The sequence below is a fragment of the Mastigoproctus giganteus genome, chromosome 3, assembly GCF_048544385.1.
Source record: "Mastigoproctus giganteus isolate SK-2022 chromosome 3, ASM4854438v1, whole genome shotgun sequence".
Lineage (NCBI taxonomy): Eukaryota > Metazoa > Arthropoda > Arachnida > Uropygi > Thelyphonidae > Mastigoproctus > Mastigoproctus giganteus.
The window spans coordinates 45,297,401-45,311,793 of NC_143577.1; the positions used below are offsets into that span (position 1 = coordinate 45,297,401).

General features: G+C 38.2%; 1 protein-coding gene across 1 annotated transcript in view; it reads right to left on the bottom strand.

Moving 5' to 3' along the window:
- The window catches only part of LOC150087925 (potassium channel subfamily T member 2-like), a 223,851-nt gene extending 211,057 nt beyond the window's left edge, over positions 1-12,794 (bottom strand). Inside the window, exon 1 of the mRNA XM_090370515.1 lies at positions 12,702-12,794. The gene's annotated coding sequence lies outside the window, so the exon portion shown is untranslated. The remainder of the gene's footprint in view (positions 1-12,701) is intronic.
- Between the last annotated feature and the right edge of the window lie 1,599 nt (positions 12,795-14,393).

Here is a 14,393-nt window from a genome sequence, read left to right on the forward strand (position 1 = left end):
TATATGCCATCAATCCCAGGAGCCTTACGTTTTTTTAGGTTCGTAAGTTTTTTTCATAAACATAGTACAATGTGGTACTCAATAATTTCACAATTATTTCATATAGCTTAGCCTCATTTGCACAGCCTCTCCCCAGCATGAAGGATCTTTCGTCAGTAAAGACCGATGCGAAGTGGTGAAAACAAGGGGCACACACACAAATTTAAGTTTGGCTCAGAGATTCATCCTGAACTTACACTATTTGGATCGATGCCCTTTGAAGTAGTCTCCTTGATTCTATTTACCCTGATTTCAAGACTTCTAGAAGCATTTCTTCTTTTGGAAAACCACTATGAAATGTGGCAGGCCGTTGTCATGATGCAATTCTACGAACAGCATCACACGATCGCAGTAGAATTGCTTTCTAGAATTTGTCAGAGATTGTCTTGCTTTTTTAGGCCTTTGAGAAGATCGAGTCTTCCAGTTCTTCATCTTGGAGAAGACTAAGAGGACTGGGTCTTTTTTCTGGGTAATGGCCATACACCCATGATTCACCAGTAATGATGGAAAAACAAAGTATATTTAGGCCAGCAGTAGCACGTTGAAGAAGATCCTTTGTGTGATCATCAATGAGAATGCGAGCCACAAACTTGGCTGAGACTCGTCACATTCCAGTATCTTAAAATTGATTGGCATGTTCCATAAGAAATGCGAATTTTACTAGATAGTTAAACGTTGATCACTCCTAATTAGATCACGAGCACAAGCTCATTGGTTTTTGAAGATAAACAAAAGCCAGCGTGATTATCATCTTCGACGAATCTTCATATGATTCTGCTGCATTTTTCCATAATTTGAAACAAAATTTAATGCACATTCGGTGCTCAGTAAAATCACTCATTTTAAAACTGGAAGAAACACATAATTCGTTATTCATTCATGCGTTACTATGTCAACAGGAGTCCCCCAACGCGTTTCGACAAGTTGCACCTGGGCACGATGCCCTAATTTCATGATACAAAGTCCGTCCCCGCTTGTTTTCTATACTATAAAATTTCTTCCACGTGACGCCTAAAGGGTAAGGTGGATTGAGGTACAGAGTATTATTACAAACACTTTTGCTTCGCTGACCCTTTTTTCCTTTGTAAAGATTTTAAGCAATAATAAAAATGGCATTTCTCCAACTAATTTTAAAAATCTCAAAGTCACCACATTTCACATCGCCACGTGCCAAAATTTCTTTTCCCAACTAGGCGAAAACTTTCTAATTAAACGTTCCAGGATATTAAAAGTTCCATTTTTAAAATCGCTAATCGCAGACATTTAACTGTAAAAATGCCAGGTTTCAACTTGGATATTGAAAGAAGATGGTGAAGGTTAACGAGTTTCGCATTACTTCATTGTGTAAATGAAGTAATAAAACCACAAAACTCAAATTAAATTTGATTTAATTGAAGTAAAAATTACTCTCCGCCTTCCTTCATATCTTCTTTCCACCTCCTTTATACCTTGATGAAATCGCTCGCCCTGGTTGCTCCTTGAAGGAACCCAAATTTTTCTGGAAATTTCTACCAATCTAAAACCTTTTAAAAACTGCTTCATTAAATCAAATTTAACATGAAGTAGAGGGTAGGGCTTCTCCAAACTTCTGCGTTCAGTATTTTTGGATCCTGTACAAATTTGTCTCTTTGTGGCCACTGCTTCCTTGTCCAGTTTAACTTCATGGTACTTTATCCCATTCACAAGGAATTTTAGGGAATTCTGACTGCTGATCCAACAACATACACTCACTGTGAAAAAAAAAGTAGAAACTTTTTTTGATATCTAGTGGGGCCCATTCCCAGCCTTTTGGCCTAATTATAGCCATACACGTCATGGTATGGATTCATACAACTAGTTGTCTGAGGTAGCCCAGTTCCACATTTGACCATTCTTCCATTAGGAAATATTTGCAATTGGATTCAGGTCTGAAAAGTCAGGCGAGGAGGTTAGATATTAGAAATATTGGATATATTCCTCGAACCATTCAGATGCAATTTTTGCACGGTGGATAGTTTTGTTGTCGTTTTGAAAGAATCCATCACAACCCGGGTAAAAATGAAGCGATGCAGGGTGAGGTTGGTCCAATACAACAGAAAGATATTTATTGGAGATAACACGACCTCTAACGGTATGAGCGGACTCAGGCAGTACAGAACATACGCATCTCTTCGTGTGGTTCATGACACACTTTCACCCTACCATTGAAAATAAAAAGTGTAAATCGAGATTCAGACTACATGATCTTTTTCTTGTCCCACAGTCCAGTCTTGATGTTGGTTGCACCGCTCCAGTCGAATCTTTAGATTTTTTACAGAATGAAACAGCTTTCGTATAGGCACACAACTACCAATTCCCAGACTCTTCAACACCTGCTGCATAGTTGGATTGGAAATGGTTCTTTGCCTAAATGGAATTTTTTAGTTATTTGCTGTGCACCGAACTTTCTGACTCGCAATTCGCTTTAAATTCCGTCTGTATCGTTCTTGGAGTACCAACTTTCTGCTGCATTTCTTCATTTTAGAGCCGCATTCTCCCTTCGTCTTCTACTCATTGTGTCTTTTGAGATGGTTGCTTTCGACGCACCAGTGATTTCCTTTGTTTTCTCGATTGTTGCTCCTGCTAAAAGTGCTCCAACGATGACATCTTTCTGAAAATCGGAAAGATTACCCTTCTCTCCATGATGAATCGACGTGGGTAGCACGTTTGGTATAATCACCGCCTCCCCACACCGGGTGAAAAAGACGAGTTCGAATCCCATCAACGACGCGAGGAACATTTATGGACTTTTTCATGAAGTGGATGAGTTAGTTGGTCTCAAGCGAAGGTAGCATCGCTTTTTCCTCCCTGAAACTCGAGTTTTTCGTCCAGCAAACAGCAAATCGACAAGCGAACACACGCAATTTACAGATATATTATATGCGCCCAAAACCCTACAACAACCAACCAAGGAACTCGTGATCATACCACTTGACAACTTGCAATTGCTTGCCATATTACAGTGCTTTTTATTGTTTGTTTGTTTGTGACAATTGCAAAAGAGTTCAATTTTTTGACAGTGAGTGTACATAGAGCCGTCAAGTCTCCACAAGTTAGCCAGTTACGTTCTTCATTTTAAGTTAGGAATTTTGAGGTTTTCGTGCCTGTCCTGTTTAAGTGATCTGAATACTTAATTGGAAAAGAAGCATAAATGTTTCCCTTGAGAAGAAAGTCTTTCAGGCTATTTGATTGATTGACTCTATGAACGGTCTCCATCCACTTGTTCGTATGCCTGAACTCCTGGGGCAATCATAAATTTGGAAATATTGATGGAAAAGACAAGTGAACCTTTCTAGATAATATATGGAATGAACTCCTTTCACTGTAGCTGTACCAAGAAAATACTGTCAATCTAGAGAGTTTTTAGCTTAGTCTTCATACCAGAATCTCTGGAAGATTTTGGAAAAACCCAAATCTCTCACCAAATCATTTAGCTCTTCTTTTTTTTGTGAACTATTGCGATTTGCATACATGTTCATACTAGAAACTGTCACTGTTGACATATTCAGAATCTGATGAAATTGTGTTAAGAGGTTCTGGTAGAGAGGCTAGAGGCAAAGCAGATCCGTGTCTGATGTGTATTATGACGGATACCCATACGAAATGTCCTCTTCATCCTTAGTGTTACTTGTAAGTTGTTCAACCATGCATTTAGACATGCAAAATAGCAAAAATGAGTATAACTCAAAAGTTATACTAATTTCAAGCAGCAAGGCTACTTTCCAGTGACCATCTACGCCCCCAGGAGGTGGATCACAACTGTGCATACTGTCCTACCAAGTAGATAGAACTAAGGAGATCCGCACTCACAGAAGTACAGAGGCTAATCCCATGAGTGTGCCAATTATACAATTTCAAACATCATCCCGCTGAAGCCACATGGAATCAGAAGAGTTTACCAGACAGAAAATATAAGAACATCGCCGTATTTAGTAGTCCTGCGGACTCGAACCACGGTCAACTGAGATTCCTGTACTAGTGTACTCTCGCATTTGACCACTCATGTTGTTGTAGGGTTTTAGGCGCAGAAGAAACTTAGGCCATATTGAACTGTACTTAACACGTGTGTAAATTGAATGTGTTTGGTGGTATATTTTCTGTTTGCTGAACGAAAAGCCCAAGTTTCCAGGAGAAAAAGCCATGTTATCCTCGCCTGAGACAGACTAACTCAGCCACGTTTTGAAAAGGCCATTAAAAATTCCTAATGTCATTGATGGGATTCGAACTTAAGACTTTTACGCCTGGTGTGTGGAGGATGGTGACTCTACCAACTCTGCTACCCACGACGACAACTGCTCAGCTACGTCAGGCACTAAATCTGAAAACTTTCTGTAGTTGAAAAAAAAAAAAATCTTTCTCAACTTCTACTATATCCTATTTACTACCGAGACTGTGTTTGCCTTTCTAGTTTATTACATCACAACCTATTAAAGTATAACTTAATTTACTTTAATACAGACTTCTTCCCTTCTAATCTAAATGGTAGTTATAATTAAAGTTGGTCACGTTGATTGTCTATAGATAGCAAACTATGAATTGTCCAGTGATCAAAGATGAAATTTGGAACAGGCTACTTCTTGATTATGCGAAAAATAAAGGAAAAGTTCAAACAAGTGATACCAAGGTGTGTTTTTGGCACTGGATTCAGCCACATGAATTGCAAATTGAATAATCTGTTCGTGAGACAACCCGAAGATAGCTTTTTATCGGCGGAGAGATGTGTGATAGAGCTACATCCTGCATAAAAACAGATGTGTGTCCAAATATTCCTCTCTTTCTCGAAGGGCTTGGATAATTCGTTCTTACTGCACCTTGTTACTGTGATCTCATTCGGTGTCGAAGGAGATCACATTAAAGTTCGCCAGTAACGATGTACGTTTCAGGACCGCGTACTAGAATCTTTTCGGGAAGAGTGGTCCAATTATGAAAGTGGGTGGGATCCCACCAACCAATACTGTGTTGGCAATGGAGAGGAACTTTGTTGATAATACGCAGAAACAATGTTTCCAATACTCGACAATTATCGCTATTCACACTGCCCTACCGCTTAATTAGAAATCAACTCGTGGTCCTTAAGAGGTTCCAAGGCCACATGTCATTCTCCTCCATCCTAGCCAGAAACTGCAGAGCAAAGTTATAATCAAGATGTCACTGTTGTTTTGGTAAGAGAATTTTACCAATAAAGAATGCCCTTTCGTTTGTAGCACCACTGACTTTTTCTTGCTGCTGTGGTCGCACTAAGACATGCGCATCACTAATCATGCCATGAGATTTACTTTGCATACTGACTGCATTCAGCATGCACTGATGTCGATTTTTGGTATATTTTTATAGTCTAGATCTTGTCTCTTCTAAGTTTCATCTCCATGATATCCACGTTTAAATTCAAATTTAAACTATTAAAGGTTTCACATCCATACAGACAGCCTTTCAGCTTGATTGTACATTTGAAAAGTCTAAATTCAACCTAGCATGTGATTATATGTGGGTATATTAATGTTCATAGTTAATTACATACAAAATATATGAGAACATAACATAAGGATAAAATATGCAATAAATCCGGTTATGGGAAGAAAGTCATTTACCCATAACAGGATATCTAAAGATAACAAAACACATATGAAAATAGTACATGTGGAAAGCAACAATTTTTACTCGATTTTCCTAGAAATTTCAAAATTACAATATTTATACTGTAAATTAATGTCGTTCTTAGCGGTAAGTTTGCTTTGATCATGTAAAGTTCTTTAAGATAATGCTAACAGCCAACAAGAGGACTCACTTAATTTAAATGGTATTTACTTCCTTTACAGGTGTCGTTGAAGAATGTGCCAAAGAGCTGTTCCTGTCTGATCATGGCCCCATCACCATTATTCGTTTCAACATACCCACGCCTAACTTCAAAAAAGCCCAGTCAAAGCGTAGTAAAAACCATAACAGGACCCAAATATCTGAACGCTGCACGCTACCTTCAAGCGGCCTCAGCCATTCCATGGGACTGTCTTTAGTGTTATGATCCCAACCTAGAAATAAATCTCCTAACTAAATGGATCCAAACAATTCCCAACTACGCTACCTCCAAGAAAATCACCAGCACTGCGCATTCTAAAGCCTGGTGGACCACATCACTGAACAGTAGTTTCTATACCAAACAGCTTTATCACACTAAGTGGAAACAACCTGGTAGCATTGAAGATAGAATTGCCTTCTCACTGTCCGTAGCCATCTTCAATAGGCAAAAATTTGCAGCCATAAAGAAGCATCTAGAAACAACCCTTAAGAAAGGAAACCTATTTATAATAATCCTGCACACCAGCCGCATCCCTAAGAATTGATCTTGACCAGCGGATGGACTGCATAGCTAGATTCTCCAGCCAGCCGGAGGCCCCAATCAGCTACAACTTAATGAAAACGTTCATTTGGCTGGGCCACTAGCCACAGTGAAATTAACCAAGCAGCAGCTAATCACTACAATTAATGTCCTATCCCCAACTGCCTACACTGGGAGATTATAAGATTGTTTAAGTTATGCTAAAGTGTCTTAGCCCTTATCTTGCCGATACCTTAACCACAATATTTAATGAAATCCTCTCCCAGCATCATTTTCCCCTTTGCACGATCGCTACTCAATAAAACCCATCCAAAATCTCAAACAGCCAATACCAACCAATAGCCTACACTTGAAGCCTCTTAAGGCTTTTGGAGAAAGCCTTGCTTCCCATCCTAACACTCCAAATTCTTTTCCATCTGCCTTCACAGATGCAGTCTTTGGCAGATCTACCATTACCAACCTAGCTGCCACTGCATTGTCATTCTTCAAGATTTAGAATAACGCTGAGATTGCCATCACCTAAGTTAACCTTCAAGAAGCCTTCGATATCATTCACATTCCGACACTGTTCACCCTCTGGAAACAATATTTTGAAATCCGTAGGGATGTGCTGTGGTTCATCAGTGCCTTTCTTCGCAACAGAACCATAAACGTCCAGGCCAACGATCTCACAATCTCAAGAACCATTAACGCAGGAGCACCACAAGTGGGTTACTTTTTAGAATTTTATTCACTGCCATCACCGTATCCTTCATTGAGAACAGGCCCAATGTCATATGCTATGCCGATGATTTAAAAATACTTACCGAATCAGTCCATGTGACGAGGTGACAGATAAACGCTAAACATCAGTGCAAATCTCAGCGACCTAGAACATTATCTCAAACGCATAAGGTTCTCCATTAAAGCATCTGAATCAGCCCAGATTATCTTCTCATTGAAAAACAACCCAACACAGGTAGTAGCTACTCTTAGAGGATCCCAGATACTAAATGTGTCCATGGACACAGTCTTCGATCTCAAGTTACGATTACACAATCACATCGTAAAAAAAAAAAAAAAAAAAACACTTTCTATATCCCGTTAGATGCACTGGGCTAGCAAAGTGTCAACTCCACCACGTCCGTGAGCGTGTGCTAGCTCGCAGATACATAACCACCTTCGTTTATGCTGGAGTCCTCTATGGATCTGAAATCTGCGCATCTGGTGCCCACACTAAAGTGAAGCGCATTTATGCGGAGGAATGCTTGTTGTTAAAATGGGCCACCAACAAATTAAATCTTTCCCCTCTACAACGGACAATAGCAGTGGCACGTGAACTGGGGTTAAGGAGGTTACCAAAACTGGTTAAAGATAGAAGACGTATTCACAGCAAAAATTGCCATCGGCATTATATCGTAGACTATTATTATTATTAGCCATATGGTGCAAGGAAGCCTAAGGCTTATGCTACACCAAACAAAAAAATTCTGAATTACCCTGAGAGAGAGAGAGAGAGAGAGAGAGAGAGAGAGAGAGAGAGAGAGAGAGAGAAAGAAAAGTAGAAGGGAATCACCAAGAAAGAGAAGAATGATGATATCCAGCTCAGGACCCTGGGTGTGCCTAGCCCATACTCACCAAATGTGAGCCCCTGGGACATGGGACTTGTGTTCATGGTGCTTCCTCTATGGACGTCTTAAGATCAACAGAACTTTAATCGTGCATTCCAATAAGCTTGCCTTATCGGACTGTTTCCTACAAAATCAGATGATCGACAAAATTCAAGAATATACTTTCTACATGTACCATTTTGTCTACGAAATATCAATTTATTTGTAAACCATGGAAACTTGACATGATGGGAATAAAGATTATTTATTTATTTTTACAACAGCAAAGGTGATGAGAAATTCAATTCTTTTGTTAGCAATTCTGAAGTTATATTATCTAACAAAGAATGCCATTCTAAAAGAAGTTTTATAACTTATTGCGAAATTTTATTGTCTGCTGTTATACAATCTTAAGCACTATCTTTTCATTGAGTATCCTCCCTGAGCTTTGAACTATTAATTTTAAGCACTTAAAATTCTCTTAGCCTGATTCCTTATTCCACCCCATTTACTCAATATACTTCATCTAATAAATAAAAGCAACCACAACTACTAGAGAAGTCAACAGTTTCATTGAACTTTGAGTTGGTAATGCACTCGGATGAGAAACTTCCTCACAAGAGGTTTCGCAATATAGTAACAACATAAGTAACTATTGAATTTTCTGGTAGATGTAATATTTAGATGACGGATCTGAGACAATTGGTCATCTTCTCCTTAATGTAACGTTTGTTATAGCTTAATGAAGTTGTAAGTATCGGACAGAGTGAAAATCAATATAATTGTGTGCGTGTATGTCTCTGAATAAAAATTACAATTCTATCTTACAAATTCCTACTTATTTACCAGAATTCCTCTTCCGTATTGCTTTCAATTTTGTGATTCAAGCAAGTTAATCGATCACAATAATATACTTTGAATTTCGCCTTTCCAAAAAGCCCAATCCGATTTCCTCATTTTGCCACTCATTTTGGCCATAAAGGAAAACGTCTCGACTTCCTCATCCAATAAGACGTCCTCCAACTGTGCACACACTTTCTGCATCACCTACACAATCCGCAATCGGATGCATCAAACGAGCCGACCCTGGAAATCCCATAACTATCAGCACTCTTCTAGCAGTACGCTGTATGACCCTTGGGTTTTCCTTAAAGACCCGTCCTACATCTGGATTATGATCTGAGACAGTCGCCGTCTGGCAGAAGATTAAGAGGTTGGAATAACACTTCGTTTATACATTTGGTATGAATTGCACTGTAAAAACATCAAACGCTTCCACATTTCAAATTAGGCGCATCTTCAATGATGTTTTAATCCCTTAAAAAGCAGCCACTTTTTTTAAAGACTGAAGTCGAAATCCCCTGGGATGTTATCCGCTTTAATGCTGTTATCTCATGAAAATTTAACTTGTAAACATTTTCGAATAACGAAAGGCCAGCATCTTTTTTATTAAAAGATCTCTCCCTCTTCCTAAACCAATAAACCCAACTACAATTTATAACTTTTGCAGAATACGATGTTTGGTAAACTATTTTACAGTAAGGTATAATGCATATTTGAGATAAATAAATGCTAGAATTAATACAGCAGGAGTAAGCCGATCTCAGTAGTTGTATTCTTGAGAATGTTAAGAAAGGTAGGAAAATTGGGTCTGTATGAAAAGTGAGGTTGGGTCCTAGTTCTGGAGACATTTTATTGATTGTTAGTCGTACAGGTGGAACATTAAAGGAGAAAACACTAAGAACAAAGCTGCATCAATACAATATTCAAATCTGTTATCAATATTTTATATCTCACAGTGAAGACGTGCACAAGCGGATTGAATGATCTTGTGCAGAATGCAAAGAAAGATTTTCTTCTGTTATGAATTCAATGATATGGAGGGTCTTTCTCGACAGCTCGAAAACCAGCGTGAAGTGGAATTTTTCTACACAAATGAGAATTCATTACCCACTGTTGTCCATTTTCTGCATTTAAAAGAAAGCTAAGGCAATATGAACGTTTCTTTCGGACAGATGAAACATCATCATATTGGAAAATCGGGTTATCCGAAATTCCTCCTACTCTCTTTGCGTGTGAGTCAGCAGAACTAAAGCTGATAATCGAAAGAAAACCCGAAAATGTGAATAATCAGGCACTTGTACCTTCAAGAAAAATGCTCTTACATCTTTTCATATAGGATTGGAACTCGTGAAGGCTGCGAAATGGTAGCAACTACTGTTGAAGTTTATAGAGGGATTTTTCTGCTCCTCACAAACTGAGTTGTTTAAAGAGGATTTTTTTTCGCAGTGAGCTTTTAATTTTATTTCTAGGGTTAGCTTGTGCCATTATTGTTTTTATACAGAGCTGAAGATGTGGTAAAAAAGTCAACGATTATTTTCTACTGGGAGAAAGAACTGCAAGTTCCCCATATTAGCATTAGCAGGGCATATGATGCAAGAAAGCAAGTTTATACAACACCAGTCAAAAAAAATTAAATTAAATAAAACACACTTCCCATTTCGCCCATTCATTCGCTCTAAAGGTTTGTCCAGTTCTTCCTTGAATTTGTTTAAGCTGTCAACTTCCACAACGACAGATGTAAGCTTCTTCCAGCAATCAGCCACCCGCTGGCTAAAGGCAAATATCCGTACATCTATTCTACAACTGTCTTTCCTCAATTTCAATTTATGCCACCTGAAGTGCGTAATCTGAGCAAGAGGAAGAATCCGTCGCTTGCTCAATCCATTCAAAGCCTTAAACACCTCAATCAGATCACCTCGCAGGTGTGCCTAGTCTCCAGACACTGCAATTTGCAGAACTTAAGCTTTTCTTGGTAAGAGCACCCCTTTGTTCCCCTCACCAATCTCGTTGCCCTTCCCTGTAGGTGTTCCAGCAGCTCTAGACCCTTCCTTAAATGAGGCCCCCAGACCTGTATACAGTACTCAAGCTGTGGCCATATGACAGATGTCCGATGTCTACTGCCTTTGTGAGAACTGTATTTTTCCAATGATCATTATTAGGATTCTTTAATTTTGATTTTACGCAAAGTGTGATGTGATAGATGTGGAATTAGTATCACCATATTATCCAAGTTCACCTTTTAAATAAAACAAAAATTATCGATGTTTTTCTATTAATGTTATAAGAGAAGGATCCGTTTTTAATTTACTGAAAAAATTATAAAATTTACACATAAATTAATGAGTGAAGTCTAACTGTAACTGCGAGTATTTTAGAACTTCTATTTTTACTCCATTCTGGTTGAAATCACCCCACGTGGTAACAAACATTAACCGCATTCTCGTGGATTGCAGCATCCTAAATGGCTTGTTCCGGTGTCTACTCCAACTGACTGACGTAGAGTCAATCGATTTATAACGATTTAAATAAGTGGCCATTCTCAAACTCTCTCACTCTCGCTGTCTTTCTTAAATTCTCGTCTGTTCAAAAATAAAAATTATACTAACAGAATATTCTTATTTAACATATTCCTTCCCTGGATAGATTTTATACAGAAGCGTCCTGACTTAGAAACCTTATGACGGGGACAATACTCGCTACAATCTAAAAGAAATCATTTGACGCTTGTCTTGAATAATTCAAAATAAATCTTCAAGCGAAAGTCAACAATATTTGGAGATGCAATTCAAACATTTCCAAAGTACTTTAAAATATGGGCGACATTATCGAGCAAGTGTTTTGTCATTTGATAGTTTTTAAAGCCTTCCAGAATGGTTGTTGGATTGGCAATATGACAGTGTACTCAATGATTATAAATTAATTAATTAGTACTCAATTACTTTAATTAGATTTTGACCAATCATTCAATAATCAGCTAGGAGTTACTGCTGCGTTGTGGTTTCTATGTATACTAGTGGCTTCTTGTGACGTATTAAAATATTTCCTCAATAAATATTAAAATCTTATGAGATCAATTACTAATCACAAAAGCTAAAACTGCTCAATTGAGGTTTTTTTATTGTTTCTAACTACTATTCGAACAGTAACATATGCAAAGATTTGGATGATTGTTTCTGTTGTTTTATGATTTTAGCCTTTATCTTCCAAGTAGCAAAATCTATGTTTACTCCAGCTTCGGCCATCATTGACTGTCAGAAAACGCCATCTATCGTTCCATCCAGCAATCTCTTACATCTTTGGTCAAACCCATTATGACAACATCCCTCTGGGCTACCACTACAACCCTTTCCAATTTTATCTTTTGCGTGTGCTCGCTTTAAATTTAACTGACCTAGAAATAAGGGAAAAATCTGCAAATTGGCAATTCATGCCAGATATCTATTCCAGAGACATTTACGCGCATTGCGTTTTCCTGGAAAGACCCGGGACACGTTCACATGGTACTTATAGCTTTAGATTACGGATTAAAGACTTTTAGAGAAAAGAAATATCTCTTTGATGATGCTCGAAGTTAACTGAGACTAAGAATGTATCTTGAGAATGAATAATCTTTTAATATATGAAATATAACCACTACTAATGAGAAAGGTCCCGGAATCAAACACGAAAAATGTGCAATAGTTGTAAATCTCGATTTACTGAGTTCTTTAAAGTAACATTTTACAGCTGTCCGTAGTTTCTACTATCTTAAATGATGAAAACTTTGTGAACATCAAGAAATCAATAAATTAACTAGGGTTGTCGCATCGTTCCAGCAAACGACATCCATTGTACCGCAGTTTTAAAGACATAAGAGACACTACAAAAACAATCCTTACCTTTCTCCAAACACGTCCTGTGAGATGAGGTCAAACTTGTGTCATCCTGTAAAAATCCGACATGCTTGTAGTCCACAGAAGGGTGTGGCTCGCTAGTTCCAAGCCGGCGCCACGACTGATCCCACCGTAAGTTACAGAAAAATTGTAGCCAAGTGACACACGAAGAAAAAGGACAGCGGGCACGGAATGGTGTGCATGAGTGCAGCGTGACCTGGTGATCTGGTGCCGTGCAGGAAGCTAGCGGCCTATAATTAATGCGCACGCTTTTAATTTTTATTTCTAGAGTTGCCTTCCGCCACGAGGTTTGGTATACAAGGATGGAGACGTGGTAAGAAAGCTAATGATTATTTATAGAGATCATTATAATGCTGGAGATATGGGGAAAGGGTTAACTAACACTACAATCACGAAGGTGACATTAACTATTCATCGCGCAATATTAATTTAATTTTCAGTGAATGATGGATATAAACTTAAGTTTAGGTTCACTATTTCGTATTCAAGATTGAATTCAAAGTTACCTACCTAAGTCTGTCTTAAGATAAGACGGATTCGCACTTCTAGATATGCCATATCTAGAACGCCATATTCATTATTTAGATAGCAAGTTCACTGTTATCACATGGCACAAACGATATCCTTCTTTTAGAACCGGTCGAAGGAGGCAACGTCCCAGGAGAGCATCGAAGTTAAGTGGGGAAACTGATTTATGGGAAATAATTTACGCAAAAGATGTCGGCGATGAGGTCTATGACGTGTGGGCGCGTTAATCTTTCACTGACTCAGTTGAGAGGTTTCTATATTTGGTTTGTATCTTATGTTACAAAATAGCTAACCGTACTTCGTTTTTATTGAATTCTTGAAAATATTGCGACTTATCTTAAAGGTAATACTCCTTAGGATACCTTGAAAATACTCTGAAATAAATGATCAATCCTTAGAGTAATTTTACTGACAAACCTCGGATAAACTTGGAGTTACCCTCTAAGACGCATTTCTGGTGTACAGTTTTACACTCTGTTAATAATCCAGAAGAATAAATCCTGCTCCATTCAGTGTCGAATCTAGGATTGTATACAGAAGATATCTTCGAGTTCACAAACTACTTGCCTTCCTCCTGGAGGTTTACGGATTCTTCTCTGAGGTGCATACATTCCAGTCAGAGGAACTTACGGTTTCATTGTCGCTGTTTCTTTGGCATCCAATATCCTGGCACTGCTGTTAAACAAAGGATAAAGTGTTTTTTTTTGTTTTTTGGCAGAGTACGGCTGGTTCTCGGAACATGCGCACTGCCAGCAGTACGTTTCCAGATGAATTATTTAAGAATTATTAACAGATGAATATTTAAGGGTACGAACAGATTCAAAAGGTATTCATATTTTCAGAACGTTGCTTAATTTACTGTAACTATTGTGTGTGTATTTTATTTTGCTGTAAATTTCTCTTAAAGATGTCTAAGAATAGACTGTGGCTGAAAATCCCGAATTATTGTCCTTAATAAATCTAAATTATCTCTTAAGGAAGGAAGGAAAGACACTTTCAAACTATAGTGTTCGAAATACGTATAAAAATACTTGTTAGTCTTTAATATGATTTTTCTTTGCAGGAGTTTATACTGTAGACTTTCGATTATCCGGAGTCTCCACAGCATCCATTAATCTCTGGAAAGAGGAAGAAGTGTAATAAGCAAGA